This window comes from Lolium rigidum, chromosome 3 (assembly GCF_022539505.1).
Source record: "Lolium rigidum isolate FL_2022 chromosome 3, APGP_CSIRO_Lrig_0.1, whole genome shotgun sequence".
NCBI lineage: Eukaryota > Viridiplantae > Streptophyta > Magnoliopsida > Poales > Poaceae > Lolium > Lolium rigidum.
The window spans coordinates 199593076-199610770 of NC_061510.1; positions in this window are offsets into that span (position 1 = coordinate 199593076).

The following is a 17695-nucleotide window of genomic DNA, read 5'->3' on the forward strand; positions in this document are numbered from 1 at the left end:
TCGATGCGGGAGGGATAACGGGATCTCGAGTTTAAGGCTCGTGGTTAGATTTATCTTAATTACTTTCTTGTAGTTGCGGATGCTTGCAAGGGGTATAATCACAAGTATGTATTAGTCCTAGGAAGGGCGGTACATTAGCATAGGTTCACCCACACAACACTTATCAAAACAATGAAGATTAATTAGCCGTATGTAGCGAGAGCACTAGACTAAAATCCCGTGTGTCCTCGAGAACGTTTGGTCATTATAAGTAAACAAACCGGCTTGTCCTTTGTGCTAAAAAGGATTGGGCCACTCGCTGCAATTATTACTCTCGCACTTTACTTACTCGTACTTTATTCATCCGTTACATCAAAACCCCCGAATACTTGTCTGTGAGCATTTACAGTGAATCCTTCATCGAAACTGCTTGTCAACACCTTCTGCTCCTCGTTGGGATCGACATTCTTACTTATCGAAGATACTACGATACACCCCCTATACTTGTGGGTCATCAACGCTCCTCTTTAGCGTAAACAGGCCACCGTCGGCCATGGCAGCGCTGAAGCACGTCGAACTGATCGGAGGGATTGAGGGGGAGGGAGGGAGAGCAACTGCAAACAATGGGGTTTTTTGGAACTTGCCGAAATGCAGGGGAGAACGAACCGCCGGGGTTGTTTAGTGGGGACAGATGGGAATAATACTGCGATGAGGTTGAGGAATTAACTCCAACCGCCATTTAAATCTAGTAGTAGTACTCCCTATAGTCAGTTGATAGGAAATGGATGGGCAAGATTGATTCTAGGGAGGCGAATCCCAGTATTTTCCCAATTTATTTGAGTTGTAATATAACCATCGTTAATAGTTGAATTGAAAAATATTTACAAAATTAATTTATTATATACTACATGATGAGATAATCCAACAAACCATGGAAATGCATGGCCTTCCAACCATGTCACCCGCTTGTGAAAATTGTATAGGTGGTAGTGTGCGCAATACACGCGGTAGCCACTTCACAAATATATCCTTTTAATTTTGCCCCCCCTTAATTCGGCCAATAAAAATGAAAAGAATTTATGTGGAAAACCAAAAAACTGTATTTGGCAAAGTATAGTTGAAAATAAGAAGTTTTTCATTGATCTCTTAAAAAAGGGGTCATGATTCAAAAGTTCGCCATGCATGGTTCTTGCGGTAACCAAGCTAGCTCACCCATGTGGCAAGAAGCGAATCAATGTCCAACATGCATGGTTCCAAAAATATATATTTACAGAATGATTCTGCTTCTCAAGAATATTTGCATGCCATGATGTTTGTTATTTTTCTTAGATAAAAGTAGTAATTGGCGACTTCGTGATTGCCTTGCTTGCTGATTTCAATAAGTTTGAACCTCATTTTGGCTTTATTTCAAATTTAGGCAAAAACTTCTTGGCAATCGACTTCTGAGCTACTATACTTGGATGCAACCCACACTTTCGTTGGCTAATGTTTTCTGATTCCACAACAATAGGGCACATCCCTATATCATCCCAAATTTTGAATTCTTATTAGTTTGGTTGATGACCACCATTCATATCCGAACTTAATTAATTGGAGTACAAATGATTTAGTTTACGGTTTCATGGTAAGCTAGTTTGACAAATTAACCTTCGAAATGGCGATTCGCCTACCATGCATGCATGTTTGTCCTACCCGTGAAATTTTGATTTGTGGTATTGTGCACACACTGCACATGATAGCGAATAAACAAAACACCTATTTGGACCCCTTTGGCCAGCAAGGGCATGTTTGGTTCCTAGCCACAATTTGCCAAGAAGCCAAAATTTGGCAGCCATATAGTTTATTTGGCATGTGTTTGGTTTTTGCCACAATTTGGCTTATCACACTTTATTGCATGTATGGTCCATTTGTCATAGACTCAACTTTTTTTTACAAAGTTTTGCCAAAGTTTGGCTTTAATATTTTAAGCCACAATTTGGTTGCTAGCCATACTAGCTTTTTTTTTTGGCTAACCACACTTTGGCTTTGGAAAAATGTGGCTACCATACAGGGGTTCTAATAAAAAGAAAACAACACACTAATGTGTGGTAAACCAAAAATCCCTACTTTGTAAAGTTGCATATGTGCAAAAGGGGGGCAATGCATGCATTATTCGAAGTTGATCTGTGGTTTTCGTAGTGTAACCAATTAATTAAGCTTACATATGGGAAGAGGCGCGGCTAGCGAGGCGAACTCAAGCAGCTATGGTTCCAATGTTGTCAAGTTTGAAGTGGACACCGCATGTGAAGCTTGCTCAAATTAATGGGTAGAAAGCCAAAAGCAGTCCATATTTATTGTATATGTGTGTGAATAATGACTCTTCACCCCAAACCTCTATGTATGATAGGGTTTTATATTTTTTACTTGTTAGTAGTAAGTACATGTCATGTGATGGCTCCATGCACATGTTTCACAACTTTTTTTTTGATTTGTTTCTACCTCATTTGGTTGGTTTCAAATTTGCTCAAACTTCCTATATATGCGCGCAATGTTGTACTATTGGGACCCATGTTTGGGCTTTGTTTGTGGTACCACACTTGCAGGGTACCTCCAAGTATTTTATTCCCAAAAATTATGAATTCTAATTAAATGGTGAACTAAAAACTGATCATCTAAAGTTGGAAAATAAAATCCATATATAGCTGCACATCGAGATATTTGTATAAGATAGACAAACAGCATTGCCACACATGCCTTATATAAGTTTGTTTTTTCTAGCGGAGTGGATTCCCTAATCACCCCACGGTTGTGACATTGTCAATGTTGTCATGATAAATAACATTGTGAGACTTTCCATCTTATTCTTTTTTGTAGAAATGATTGTCCCTTTATGGAAAACGTCCCCATTCGTTTTTCAAATTAAGTAAACGTTAAAGGATGAAAATTCATTGAAGTGACAATTTTTCTAGATTTCTAACTATTTTTGCTCATTCAAACAAGTTTGAAATAGGCCGGCCTGTTGTCCAGTGACAATTTTAGAGTACAATTTGATCAACATCAGAAAAGGTGCTTTTAAGGTATCCTAGATGCCTTGGTAATCGTCGAACACTTTAATCACTCTGACCTCGCCGTCTCGCCGTCTTAGATGCTTGGTAACCGTCGAACACTTTAGACTAGCCCCAATGGGAGTATCATAAGTAGTATCATACATGCCATGTTGGTAAAAATCTAATGTGTCACATCAATTAATGAGGTGAGAGATGAGAGTAGTATCATAACACATAAACCTAGAAAACTTAGAAAACTTCATGACAAATACATCATGTACACACATTTGCATTGAGATTCTACAAAACTTTAAATATGACATGAGTATGATACCATATTATGATACTATGCATTGTGGAGGTAGTATCATAAACTAGTAGTGTATGATACTACGTACTACGTACTTCCCATTGTGACTAGTCTTAATCACTCTGACCTCGCCGTCTCGCCGTCTTACTATAGTACCTATTACACCCCCACTCCGTCTCTCATACAGCGCCCCACTCGTTTCCCACTCCGTCTCTCATACAGCGCCCCAATCTTAGCATGTTGGACCAATTAGGAGTACAAAATTATGTTCTAAATGTTGCTCAAACTTTCCATACAACTAATATATAACTTATACTACGTAGGTTACATCATCGAAATAGGTATGACCAGTTGAGAAATGGGAACAATAACTTGGAACCTTTCTTACTATCGAGTGGGACATGTGATATTGGTGCGACCCTGCTTTTTTTCTTCTCCTACATAATGGCTACATGATGGTTCTAGAAAGAAGTGTATGCTATTGTGGTATCTCTTGGCGTGAATCCCTCTAATCAGAAGCGTTAGATTTTGGAGACCAACGGTTAGTACTGTTGTTACATGTCTAGTTCAAAACTGGTGCATTTTGTATGTTGTTGTAGTAGTCTAGTAGATAGATTCAGATGCATGGTCAGGAGTGCAAACATTTGGCAACTAGTTGAGCCATCACCTTATTATCGGATGTCACATTTCGAGTTTCTAAAAAAATGTAAATTCAAATCATAGTCACGGGTTATGTTGTCTTGTGCACATCTAAACATTTGTTTCAAAAAGTGACCATATGTGAGCTGTGGAAAAAAGAAAAGACCAAAGTGAATAATATTCCTTAACTATTCACATATCATTTGTCTTTTTTGTGCAAGCTAGAAAATTTCATTTTTTTATGAAACTTCACAGATGCATACTCATTTGTGACCTGTGGAGGCGTGGAGCAATACACAACATAATATGTGTCCAAGTTTTGATTTTCTTCATATTTTTTAAAAGTGCAGAAGTGTGATATCCGATAATAGGATGCGGGTGCAACTAGTTGCAAATGAGATGCTATGCATGCTGATATGATATGTCTTTTGTCGTGGCCCCATCCTACTTCTGCATTTTCTTTACGGCCATTTTTTAGTAGTTGCGACCTGGACGTGATCGGACTAGTCGATACTCGATAGTAGTCGTAGTTCCCGAGTCGTAGTACTGTACAACTTCTGCATGTGGCGTACAATATGGTTGTAGGAGCCTCTAGAGTAGCAGTACTAGCTAACGGATGGATTATATCTGGTGAAACTGACATGGCCATTGATATGACAAGACTATACCCGGATTTGGACGCATTGTAGTGGCTCCATCAATGTTCCGCTATGATGGTCAATTTTACTGCTACAGCAGATTGTCGACGCAGAGGATTCCTTGGCTTCCGCGCAAGACCCTTCCTAAAGAAGGCATCTGCTCTGGCCCGTTGATTCTATGTGGACGGTTCCAGATTGCTTTATGTGTTTTTGTACAGTATCAGAGTACTAGGTTTTCCTTCCCTCCCTATTAGGGGTTGTTTGGTTTAGGGGATAGGTTTATGGGATGAGAGTATCCCCAACCACCTGCCTAGGATAGCCAATTTTTGTTGTTTGGTTGTGTAGGAATTGAGTGTAGGACGAGAGGTGGTTAGTGGTATAGATTTTTTTGTTTGCTCGAAATGTTAGGGGTGGCTATAAGATGGTGAGATTATCTCTACACACATCAAATATACCACACCTCCTATTTTTATAGCCCAAAAAATACATAACCGGTGGTATGTGAATTGATCTGGGTAAAAATATTACACAACCGTACAAATATTCAAATCCTATAGTCAAATCCTACATAACTCCTATAGTCAAATCCTACATAACTCCTATACAAATTGTACGAATCAAAGGATATGATTTCCCCCCTATATAGCTTGTTTGATTTGAAGAATTGAATCCTCCAAAATTTCTATGTATTGTTTTCTTATACTAGTACAACCCTATAGGATTTCTAATAAGAGGTTAGACCTCCTGGAAAAATTCATATGCATATGTGACAACTATGCTATGCACTCTCAATCTCTATAGAAATTTCCTTTGGCTTTCCTATGATACCATCACACACCTAGCTTTACCAATTCCCGTAGATTTCTTTCCCGTAGGATTCAAGGAGGCATATGTCATAGCGATTCTCCATTTTTCTATCATATGAATCTAACATGCCCTCTCAGTTTGAGTGATGCAAAGTGGCCACTATAAGATTTATTTAGTCAGATTAATTGGTCATGCATACACTAGTTGTTTTCTATCTTTCCCTACACATGTCAATTAGCGAAATTTATAAGTAAACTCCTAAAATTCAAATAAATTGCTGAAAATTGGAAATAATATTACAGTTGTAGCAAATTACTAAATCGATCCAGAAAATATGTACATGGCTTCAAGAATCTTTTTGCCGAACTGAGTAGTCTGTAAATGATGTCCTTGGAGTAGTGATGACCCACAAGTATAGGGGGTGTATCGTAGTATCTTCGATAAGTAAGAATGTCGATCCCAACGAGGAGCAGAAGGTGTTGACAGGCGGTTTTGATGAAGGATTCACTGTAAATGCTCACGGACAAGTATTCGGGGGTTTTGATGTAATAGGTGAATAAAGTACGAGTAAGTAAAATGCGAGAGAAATAATTGCAGCGAGTGGCCCAATCCTTTTTAGCACAAAGGACAAGCCGGTTTGTTTACTTATAATGACCAAATGTTCTCGAGGACACACGGGATTTTAGTCTAGTGTTTTCGCTACATACAGTTGATTAATCTTCATTGTTTTGATAAGTGTTGTGTGGGTGAACCTATGCTAATGTACCGCCCTTCCTAGGACTAATACATACTTGTGATTATACCCCTTGCAAGCATCCGCAACTACAAGAAAGTAATTAAGATAAATCTAACCACGGCCTTAAACTGCGAGATCCTGCGATCCCTCCTGCATCGATATACCAACGGGGGTTTAGGTTTCGTCACTCCGGCAACCCCGCAATTGGAAAACGAGTACAAGATGCATTCCCCTAGGCCCATAAATGGTGAAGTGTCGTGTAGTCGACGTTCACACGACACCACTAGAAGAATAACACCACAACTTAAATATCACAACATTGAATATTACTCAACCATAGTTCACTACTAACAATTAGACTTCACCCATGTCCTCAAGAACTAAACGAACTACTCACGAGACATCATATGGAACATGATCAGAGGTGATATGATGATGAATAACAATCTGAACATAGACCTTGGTTCAATGGTTTCACTCAATAGCATCAACAACAAGTAGAAATCGGTATCGGGAGAGTTTCCCCTATCAAACAATCAAGATCAAACCCAAATTGCTACAGCGGTGACGATGTCCAGCGGTGGAGATGGCGGTGATGATGGTGGAGATGATGATGATGGTGATGGAGATGATGTCCAGCTCGATGGCGGTGACGATGGCGTCGATTTCCCCCTCCGGGAGGGAATTTCCCCGGCGGATTCCTGCCCGCCGGAGAGCTCTTTTCTCTCCGGTGTTCTCCGCCCCGCGAGGCGGGCTGTAACCCTTCGTGAGGATTCCTCTGTGGCTTAGGTCTTCGGGACGAAGGGTTTCGCGAAGAAAAGGAGGCGAAAGAGGCCGAGGGGGCTCCACACCACATGGTGGCGCGGCCGGAGCCATGGGCCGCGCCACCCTATGGTGTGGGCCCACCCTGGGTCCAGCGGCTCCCCCTTCTGGCTTCCTCCGTCATCTGGAAAAATAGGATTTTTGGTAAAACTCCCTTCCACAGTTGATCTTCCGAAATATCGCATCCTGACGGTGCTTTTTCCAGCAGAATCCTGGCTCCGGTGCTCGATCTCCAAGTAATCATGAAACATGCAAAATAGATGAAATAACATAAGTATTGTGTCCCAATATGAAATATATCAATGAATAACGACAAATTATGATATAAAATAGTGATGCAAATTGGACGTATCAACTCCCCCAAGCTTAGACTTCGCTTGTCCCCAAGCGAAGCCGAACTCGGTAAACAGGACCACATGTTTATGGAGTGAAGAGTCGATAAATAAAATACGGACGAGAAGCATCATATTCATTCACACAAGACATTATAGTAAACAACTTCCTCATATAACTCAACTTGAAACAAGTATAAGGTAATCACAAATAAAGGTGCATAAGGAATCATAATTGGTGATGGCAAACTTTGTTCTTGGTCAAGAGAACATTTAACAGATTATATTCATCTATTGAGCGGCGCTCTCATATTAAAGCTTATGGTAAACTTGCATACTCAATCATATTAATCATTGATGACTTTCAAAGCTATATTCATTCAAGGTAAAACTTGTACTAAACAAGAAAGAGTAAAGACATGATGAAGCAAATCACAATATAATAGTTTAATCACAACAACTCAAATGCTTGCTTGAGATGGAGGGAAATAGGTTTACTTGACTCAACATAAAGTAAAAGACAGGCCCTTCGCGAGAGGAAGCGAGAGATTAAATCATGTGCTAGAGCTTTTTCAGTTTTGAAATCATATGAAGAGAATAAAAGTAAAGTTTTGAGAGGTGTTTGTTGTTGTCAACGATCGGTAGCGGGTACTCTAACCCCCTTGCCAAACAGACCTCCAAAGAGCGGCTCCCATGAAGGACGTTATCTCTACCGAGCAAGGTAGATCATCCCTCTTCTCTTTTGTTTACACATGTATTTTAGTTTATTTAAGGATGACACTCCCCCAACCTTTGCTTACACAAGCCATGGCTAACCGAATCCTCGGGTGCCTTCCAACAATCTCATACCATGGAGGAGTGTCTATTGCAAAATTAAGTTGCTTACTGATGAATCGGGGCAAAACATGTGAAGAGAATTATTAATGAAAGTTAATTAATTGGGGCTGGGAACCCCGTTGCCGGCTCTTATTGCAAAATTATAGGATAAGTGGATGAAGCCACTAGTCCTTTAGTGGAGGCTGCCTAACAAGGCTGAAAGATAAAACACCACATACTTCCTCATGAGCTATAAAACATTGACACAAATAAGAAGTAATAAGTTTTGAATTGTTTAAAGGTAGCACATGAAGTATTTACTTGGAATGGCGAGAAAATACCATGCGGTAGGTAGATATGGTGGACACAAATGGCATAGGTTTGGGTTCAAGTTTGGATGCACGAGAAGTATTCCCTCTCGGTACGGGTCTTTGGCTAGCAAGGTTAATTAGCAAGCATAAGAGTTGAGGGAAACAAACAAATATACATGTGATAGAAACAATCATGCATCTTACTTGTAAGCACAAACAGTTTTAACTTTTAGAATACTAAGCTAAGAACTGATAAGAAAGATAATAATATCTTCTACATTTGTTTCCTCTATTCTTCTTAAACTCAAAGTGTTGTTGCTATTGACCATTGCTAAGTTTGCCAAAACCAAATAGATTTACTCAATGCTCCCAAAGTGGTACCAATACTAAAATCAAGATCAATCATATAGTAGAAATTGCAAACTAAAATAAGGTGTGCAATATGTAAATGATAAGACTTCTCATTAATATTCCATAACGATAACTCACACCAAGGGATACATAGACAAACTAAAGGAGAGATACTTCCACACTGCAACCCATCTCATACGATAACTTCCCTACTCATGATATGACACTACTTGATAGTAAAAAGTAGAAAGGTAATGATAATGTGATACCGCGGCACTCCCCCAAGCTTGGAACAAACCAAGGGGATGCCAATACCGATGATGAATTACTCCTTTGGCGATGGTGGTGATGAATCCCTCATGCGCTTCTTACAGATCTCCTTCAGCTTCAGCTTCTCAGCTTGGCAGATCTGCACTAAGTCTCGAAGAGATTCATTGTTATCTGAAGTCGGCGATGGCGAACACCGTGACGGGCATCAAGTAATATCCCAGCATTCTACGGAGTCGGCAATTCTCCTCCCTGAGTATCTCCACTTCTCTTCTTAGAGCCCGGTATTGACCACAAAACTCATCGGTAGTCCGTAGAGCTTCTTCCAGCACAGGGAAAGAGTCGAGGCCGAGAGCAGGGGTAAAGGTCCCTGCAAGTTATGAGAGAAAGAACGTCGAGTATCAACGAGATCCCACCAAGACTTGCTTACTCCCCACGGCTTGTTGCTCTTGTTTTGACGACACCCTTTTCACTTCTTCCTTCGAAGGCCCTTTGCCCTTGTTGTCGGAGGCCATGGTGCTTCTAAACTGAAAACAGATCTGGCGAGAAACGGCTCGAAACAAAACACGTCGAGAAAACGATATACGGACCTCCAGGGGTCCGGGGGATTTTATAATAAAAATTTTCAGAACAAACGGAAAGTACCGGATCGAACCAGAGTCGGAAAGGGGCGACGAGGCGGCCGGACCATAGGTCGGCGCGGGCCCGAGTCGGGCCGCGCCGGCCTGTGGTGGCACGCCCTCGTGCGTCCTTTCCCTCCGTTTCGAACTCGTAATTTTTCATATTTTCCAAAAACAACAAAAATAATGTTCGGAAAGTAAATCGCGAACTTTTCATTACCGATCTTGTTACCTATTCAAAGTTGAGTTACGGCGGATTGTCAATTTGTCCTTTGATGAAAGCCTCCGGTGTTTCCACTTGAATAATATCAACATCAACATTATAAGAATCACACGAGATATAATGCTTGAGTCTTTGTCCATTCACCACTTGCGTAGCATTGCCTTGGAGAGAGCTAATTTTAATTGCTCTGAACGATACACCTCCTCAACAACATATGGTCCTTCCCATTTCGAGAGTAATTTCCCTGCAAAGAATGCGAGACGAGACCGATACAATAGGACTTTATCCCCAATATTAAACTCTCTTTTGATGATCCTTCTATCATGCCATTTTTTAACTTTTTCTTTAAAGAGTTTAGCATTTTCATAAGCTTCACTTCTCCATTCATCTAGAGAACTTAATTGTAGCAACCTCTTATCACCGGCAAGTTTAGGATCTTTATTTAATTCTCTAACAGCCCGATAAGCTTTGTGTTCTAGTTCTAAAGGTAAATGACAAGCTTTTCAAGTAAACCATTTTATAAGGTGACATTCCCATGGGGTTTTTATAAGCGGTTCTATAAGCCCATAGTGCGTCTTTCAATTTACTAGCCCAATTCTTTCTAGATTTATTAACGGTTTTACGCAAGATAGATTTAATTTCTCTATTTGATAATTCTACTTGACCACTACTTTGAGGGTGATAAGCGGAAGCAATTCTATGATTAATACCATACTTAGCAAGAGTTTTTCTAAAACCTCCATGAATAAAATGAGAACCTCCATCGGTCATAATATATCTAGGTACTCCAAATCTAGGAAAAATAATATCTAAAAGCATTTTTAAAGAGGTCTCACCATCGGCACTTTTTGTAGGTATGGCTTCCACCCATTTAGTAACATAATCAACAGCAACAAGTATATGAGTGTTACCTTTTGAAGAGGGAAAAGGTCCCATGAAGTCAAATCCCCAACAATCAAACGGTTCAATAACAAGAGTATAATTCATAGGCATTTCATTGCGTCCGGAGATATTACCAACCCTTTGACATTCATCACAAGATAAAATAAACTTCCTTGCATCTTTGAAGAGAGTTGGCCAATAAAAACCTGATTGTAGAACCTTTTGCGCGGTTCTATCTCCGGCGTGATGTCCTCCATAAGCACTGCCATGACATTTACTCAATATCTCTTGTTGTTCATATTCGGGAACACACCTTCGCATAATACCATCCACTCCTTCTTTATATAAGTGTGGGTCATCCCAGAAATAATGCCTCAAGTCATAAAAGAATTTCCTCCTCTGCTGAGCTGAAAAGGTTGGAGGCAAGTACTTGGAAACAATAAAGTTAGCATAATCAACATACCAAGGATCTGTCTCGCGAACTCACCTTTATTACAGCCAATTGTTCATTTGGAAAACTATCATTAACGAGAACGGGATCATAAGCAATATTTTCCAATCTAGACAAATTATCGGCAACGAGGATTATCGGCACCTTTCCTATCTACAATATGTAAATCAAATTCTTGCAAAAGAAGTACCCATCTAATAAGCCTCGGCTTAGCATCTTTCTTTGTCATAAGGTATCTAATTGCGGCATGATCAGTATGAATTGTAACTTTTGAATCAACAATATAAGATCTAAATTTATCACAAGCAAAGACTACAGCTAACAATTCTTTTTCAGTAGTAGCATAATTTCTTTGAGCAGCATCAAGAGTTTTACTAGCATAATGAATAACATTTAGTTTTTTATCTACTCGTTTGTCCAAGAACAGCGCCTACGACAAAATCACTAGCATCACACATAATTTCAAAAGGTAAATTCCAATCGGGAGGTTCAACTATAGGAGCGAGTTGTTAAGGCTTTCTTTAGAGTTTCAAAAGCTTCCTTACAATCATCATCAAAAACAAAAGGTACATCTTTTTGAAGAAGATTAGTAAGAGGCTTTGAAATCTTGGAGAAATCTTTAATAAATCTCCTATAAAACCCAGCATGACCAAGAACACTACGAATACCTTTAACATCCCTTGGATAGGGCATCTTCTCAATAGCTTCAACTTTAGCTCTATCAACTTCGATACCTCTCTCGGAAATTTTATGTCCCAATACAATTCCTTCATTAACCATAAAGTGGCATTTCTCCCAATTAAGAACAAGGTTAGTTTCTTCACATCTACGCAAAACTTTATCAAGGTTTCGCAAGCAACTATCAAAAGAATTCCCGTAGACGAGAAAAATCATCCATGAATACTTCCACAATACTCTCACAAAAGCCATGAAAAATAGCGGACATGCATCTTTGAAAAGTAGCGAGAGCATTACATAAACCAAAAGGCATACGCCTATAAGCATAAGTTCCATAGGGACAAGTAAAAGTGGTTTTCTCTTGATCTTTAGCTTTAACGACAATTTGTGAAAACCCAGAATAACCATCAAGAAAGCAAAAATGAGTATTTTTAGATAACCTTTCTAGCATTTGATCAATAAATGGTAAAGGGTAATGATCTTTCTTAGTAACTTTATTAACTTTTCGATAATCAATGCACATTCTATACCCTACAACTACTCTTTGAGGTATGAGCTCATCATTATCATTAGGCACAACGGTCATTCCTCCTTTCTTAGGAACGCAATGCACGGGACTAACCCATCTACTATCGGCAATAGGATATATAATACCGGCTTCAAGAAGTCGTAATACCTCATTTCTTACCACATCCTTCATCTTGGGAATTAGACGACGCGAGGTTCAACAACGGGCTTCGCATCATCTTCCATATTAATGGCGTGTTGGCAAATAGAGGGAGAAATCCCCTTCAAGTCATCAAGAGTATAGCCAATAGCACCTCGGTGTTTCTTCAATATTTGCAATAATCTTTCTTCTTCAAACTACGTAAGCTTAGAACTAATAATAACGGGATATATTTTCTTATCATCAATATGAGCATATTTAAGATTATCGAGGCAAAGGCTTTAAATCAAAAACGGGATCTTCCTTTGGTGGCGGTGTTGTACCCAAGTCTTCCACTCGGTAAATCATGCTTGAGAATAGGTTGGCGAAGAAAAATCTCCTCAAGCTCATCTCTTTCTTTCCTAAAAACTTCACTCTCGCTATCCTCCAAATGTTGCTGCAAAGGATTATTAGGAACAAGAACAATAGATGCACATTTGCTCCATTTTAAAATCATTACTAGGCAAATCAGCTTTATAAGGAGTTTTAGTAAATTTAGAGAAGTTAAACTCATAAGATTCACCAGCAAATTTAGTCAAAATTTTCTCTTTCTTGCAATCTATAATAGCTCCACAAGTATTTAGAAAAGGTCTACCAAAAATGATAGGACAATAATCACTAGCAGCAGAACCAAGTACCAAAAAGTCAGCGGGATATTTAATCTTACCACATAGAACTTCCACATCTCGAACAATACCAATTGGAGAAATAGTTTCTCTATTAGCCAGCTGAATAACCACATCAATATCTTCAAGTTCACAAGAATCAATTTCGTGCATAATCTCCGTGTAAAGCTCATAAGGTATAGCACTAACACTTGCACCAATATCACATAAACCATAATAGCAATGATCACCAATTCTAACGAGATAGCATAGGAACACTAGCTTGTTTGGGTTTATTAGGATGTGAAACAATATTAGAAGCATCTTCACGAAAATAATATGACCATCCTCACATTTTCGGTCACAAGATCTTTAACTATTGCAACGCGAGTTCAACTTTTATTTGTTCTTCGGGTTCTCTAGGTTTCTTTTCACTTTTATGAACCGCACTATTTATAACGAGTACTCTTTCATTTTAGCGGGAAAAGGAGTTTTTTCAATATAAGCTTCGGGAATAACACGATCAGCAGTTTCAATTACAACACACTTATTAATAGATGAATCAATTTTATCTTTGTACGGTTCATGATACTTATCAAAATTCTTCTTAGGCAATTCATAATGAGAGGCAAAAGCTTTATAAAGGTTTGCTGCAACTTGAGAATCAAGACCATATGTAGCACTCATATTACGAAATGTATCGGTATCCATAAAAGCTTCAATGCATTTATAATCATAAATTATACCTGATTCTCTATCTTTGTCGTTCTCCCATCCTTCGGTATTTTCTTGGATCCGATCAAGAAGGTCCCTTTTAAACTCTTCTTTATTGCGTGTAAATGATCCGAGAACAAGAAGTATCCGGCAAGGTCTTGTCTTGAAAAGAAAGTCTTGCATAGAAATTATCAATAATAACATTACCGGGAAGCTCATGAATGGGGCATTTGAGCATTAAAGACTTCAATCTCCCCCAAGCTTGGGCAATACTCTCTCCATCATGAGGCCAGAAATTATATATGCGGTTCCGATCTTTGTGAATTTCACTTGGAGGATAAAATTTGGAATAAAATAAAGGCACAATGTCCTCCCAATCAAGAGAATCACCATTCTTCGACAATTTATACCAATGCGCCGCTTTACCGGACAGCGATATAGAGAATAGCTTCTTCCTAACTTCATTCATAGCAATACATGCACATTTGAATAACCCGCATAATTCATGCAAAAACGGTAAATGATCACCGGGATGGACGGTTCCATCCCCTTCATAGCGGTTATCCATAACATGTTCAATAATTTTCGTAGGTATTTTATATGGTATTACTTCCTCACCTGGCGCCTCATCCACTACCGTTGCGGTAGTAGTAGATTTCCCAAATAGAAATTGAAGAGAAGATCTCTCCATAATGACTTATAGCGACGGGCAGAAATAAAATCAGCACAAACGGTAAAGGTTTTCCTTACCAATTCCGCTTACCAATAGCGCTTCACTCCCCGGCAACGGCGCCGGAAAATAGTCTTGATGACCCACAAGTATAGGGGGTGTATCGTAGTATCTTCGATAAGTAAGAATGTCGATCCCAACGAGGAGCGAGAAGGTGTTGACGAGCGGTTTTGATGAAGGATTCACTGTAAATGCTCACAGACAAGTATTCAGGGGGTTTTGATGTAATAGATGAATAAAGTACGAGTAAGTAAAATGCGAGAGAAATAATTGCAGCGAGTGGCCCAATCCTTGTTAGCACAAAGGACAAGCCGGTTTGTTTACTTATAATGACCAAACGTTCTTGAGGACACACGGGATTTTAGTCTAGTGTTTTCGCTACATACAGTTGATTAATCTTCATTGTTTTGATAAGTGTTGTGTGGGTGAACCTATGCTAATGTACCGCCCTTCCTAGGACTAATACATTCTTGTGATTATACCCCTTGCAAGCATCCGCAACTACAAGAAAGTAATTAAGATAAATCTAACCACAGCCTTAAACTGCGAGATCCTGCGATCCCTCCTGCATCGATATACCAACGGGGGTTTAGGTTTCGTCACTCCGGCAACCCCGCAATTGGCAAACGAGTACAAGATGCATTCCCCTAGGCCCATAAATGGTGAAGTGTCGTGTAGTCGACGTTCACACGACACCACTAGAAGAATAACACCACAACTTAAATATCATAACATTGAATATTACTCAACCATAGTTCACTACTAACAATTAGACTTCACCCATGTCCTCAAGAACTAAACGAACTACTCACGAGACATCATATGGAACATGATCAGAGGTGATATGATGATGAATAACAATCTGAACATAGACCTTGGTTCAATGGTTTCACTCAATAGCATCAACAACAAGTAGAAATCGGTATCGGGAGAGTTTCCCCTATCAAACAATCAAGATCAAACCCAAATTGCTACAGCGGTGACGATGTCCAGCGGTGGAGATGGCGGTGATGATGGTGGAGATGATGATGATGGTGATGGAGATGATGTCCAGCTCGATGGCGGTGACGATGGCGTCGATTTCCCCCTCCGGGAGGAATTTCCCCGGCGGATTCCTGCCCGCCGGAGAGCTCTTTTCTCTCTGGTGTTCTCCGCCCCGCGAGAGGCGGCTGTAACCCTTCGTGAGGATTCCTCTGTGGCTTAGGTCTTCGGGACGAAGGGTTTCGCGAAGAAAAGGAGGCGAAAGAGGCCGAGGGGGCTCCACACCACATGGTGGCGCGGCCAGGCCATGGGCCGCGCCACCCTATGGTGTGGGCCCACCCGGGTCCAAGCGGCTCCCCCTTCGGCTTCCTCCGTCATCCGGAAAAATAGGATTTTTGGTAAAACTCCCTTCCACAGTTGATCTTCCGAAATATCGCATCCTGACGGTGCTTTTTCCAGCAGAATCCTGGCTCCGGTGCTCGATCTCCAAGTAATCATGAAACATGCAAAATAGATGAAATAACATAAGTATTGTGTCCCAATATGAAATATATCGATGAATAACAGCAAATTATGATATAAAATAGTGATGCAAATTGGACGTATCAAGTAGTTTGTGAGTTAAAGAACGTCCCTTTCGTCAAACTGACATGGCCTTTGATTTGACAAGAGAACACTACTACTAATATTTTGCACCTGAATCAGAGTGGTAAAGGCGTACAGCTCGATCAATGCAATGGTATGATGGTGATGCGTGTGATACACACGTCCGTTGGGAACCCCAAGAGGAAGGTGTGATGCGTACAGCGGCAAGTTTTCCCTCAGTAAGAAACCAAGGTTTATCGAACCAGTAGGAGTCAAGAAGCACGTTGAAGGTTGATGGCGGCGGAGTGTAGTGCGGCGCAACACCAGGGATTCCGGCGCCAACGTGGAACCTGCACAACACAATCACAGAACTTTGCCCCAACGTAACGGTGAGGTTGTCAATCTCACCGGCTTGCTCGTAAACAAAGGATTAAACGTATTGTGTGGAAGATGATGATTGTTTGCGAAGAACGGTAAAGAACAATTTCGGTAGATTGTATTTCAGATGTAAAGAATAGGACCGGGGTCCACAGTTCACTAGTGGTGTCTCTCCCATAAGATAAACGAGATGTTGGTTGAACAAATTACGGTTGGGCAATTGACAAATAAAGAAGGCATAACAATGCACATACATATATCATGATGAGTACTATGAGATTTAATCGGGGCATTACGACAAAGTACATAGACCGCTATCCGGCATGCATCTATGCCTAAAAAGTCCACTTTCGGGTTATCATCAGAACCCCTCCAGTATTAAGTTGTAAACAACGAGACAATTGCATTAAGTATGGTGCGTAATGTAATCAACACAAATATCCTTAGACAAAGTATCGATGTTTTATCCCTAGTGGCAACGACACATCCACAACCTTAGAACTTTACATCCATTGTCCCAGATTTAATGGAGGCATGAACCCACTATCGAGCATAAATACTCCCTCTTGGAGTCACAAGTATCAACTTGGCCGAGGCCTCTACTAGCAACGGAGAGCATGCAAGAACATAAATAACATATATGATAGATTGATAATCAACTTGACATAGTATTCAATATTCATCGGATCCCAACAAACACAACATGAAGAATTACAAATAGATGATCTTGATCATGATAGGCAGCTCACAAGATCTAACATGATAGCACAATGAGGAGAAGAAAACCATCTAGCTACTGCTATGGACCCATAGTCCAGGGGTGGACTACTCACACATCGATCCGGAGGCGATCATGGCGATGAAGAGACCTCCGGGAGATGATTCCCCTCTCCGGCGGGGTGCCGGAGGCGATCTCCTGAATCCCCGAGATGGGATTGGCGGCGGCGGCGTCTGCGGAAGGTTTTCCGTATCGTGGCTCTCGGTGCTGGGGGTTTCGCGACGAAGACTTTAAGTAGGCGGAAGGGAAGGTCAAGGGGCGTCACGGGGGCCCACACGGTAGGGCCGCGCGGCCGGCACTCGGGCCGCGCCGCCTAGTGTGGCGCCACCT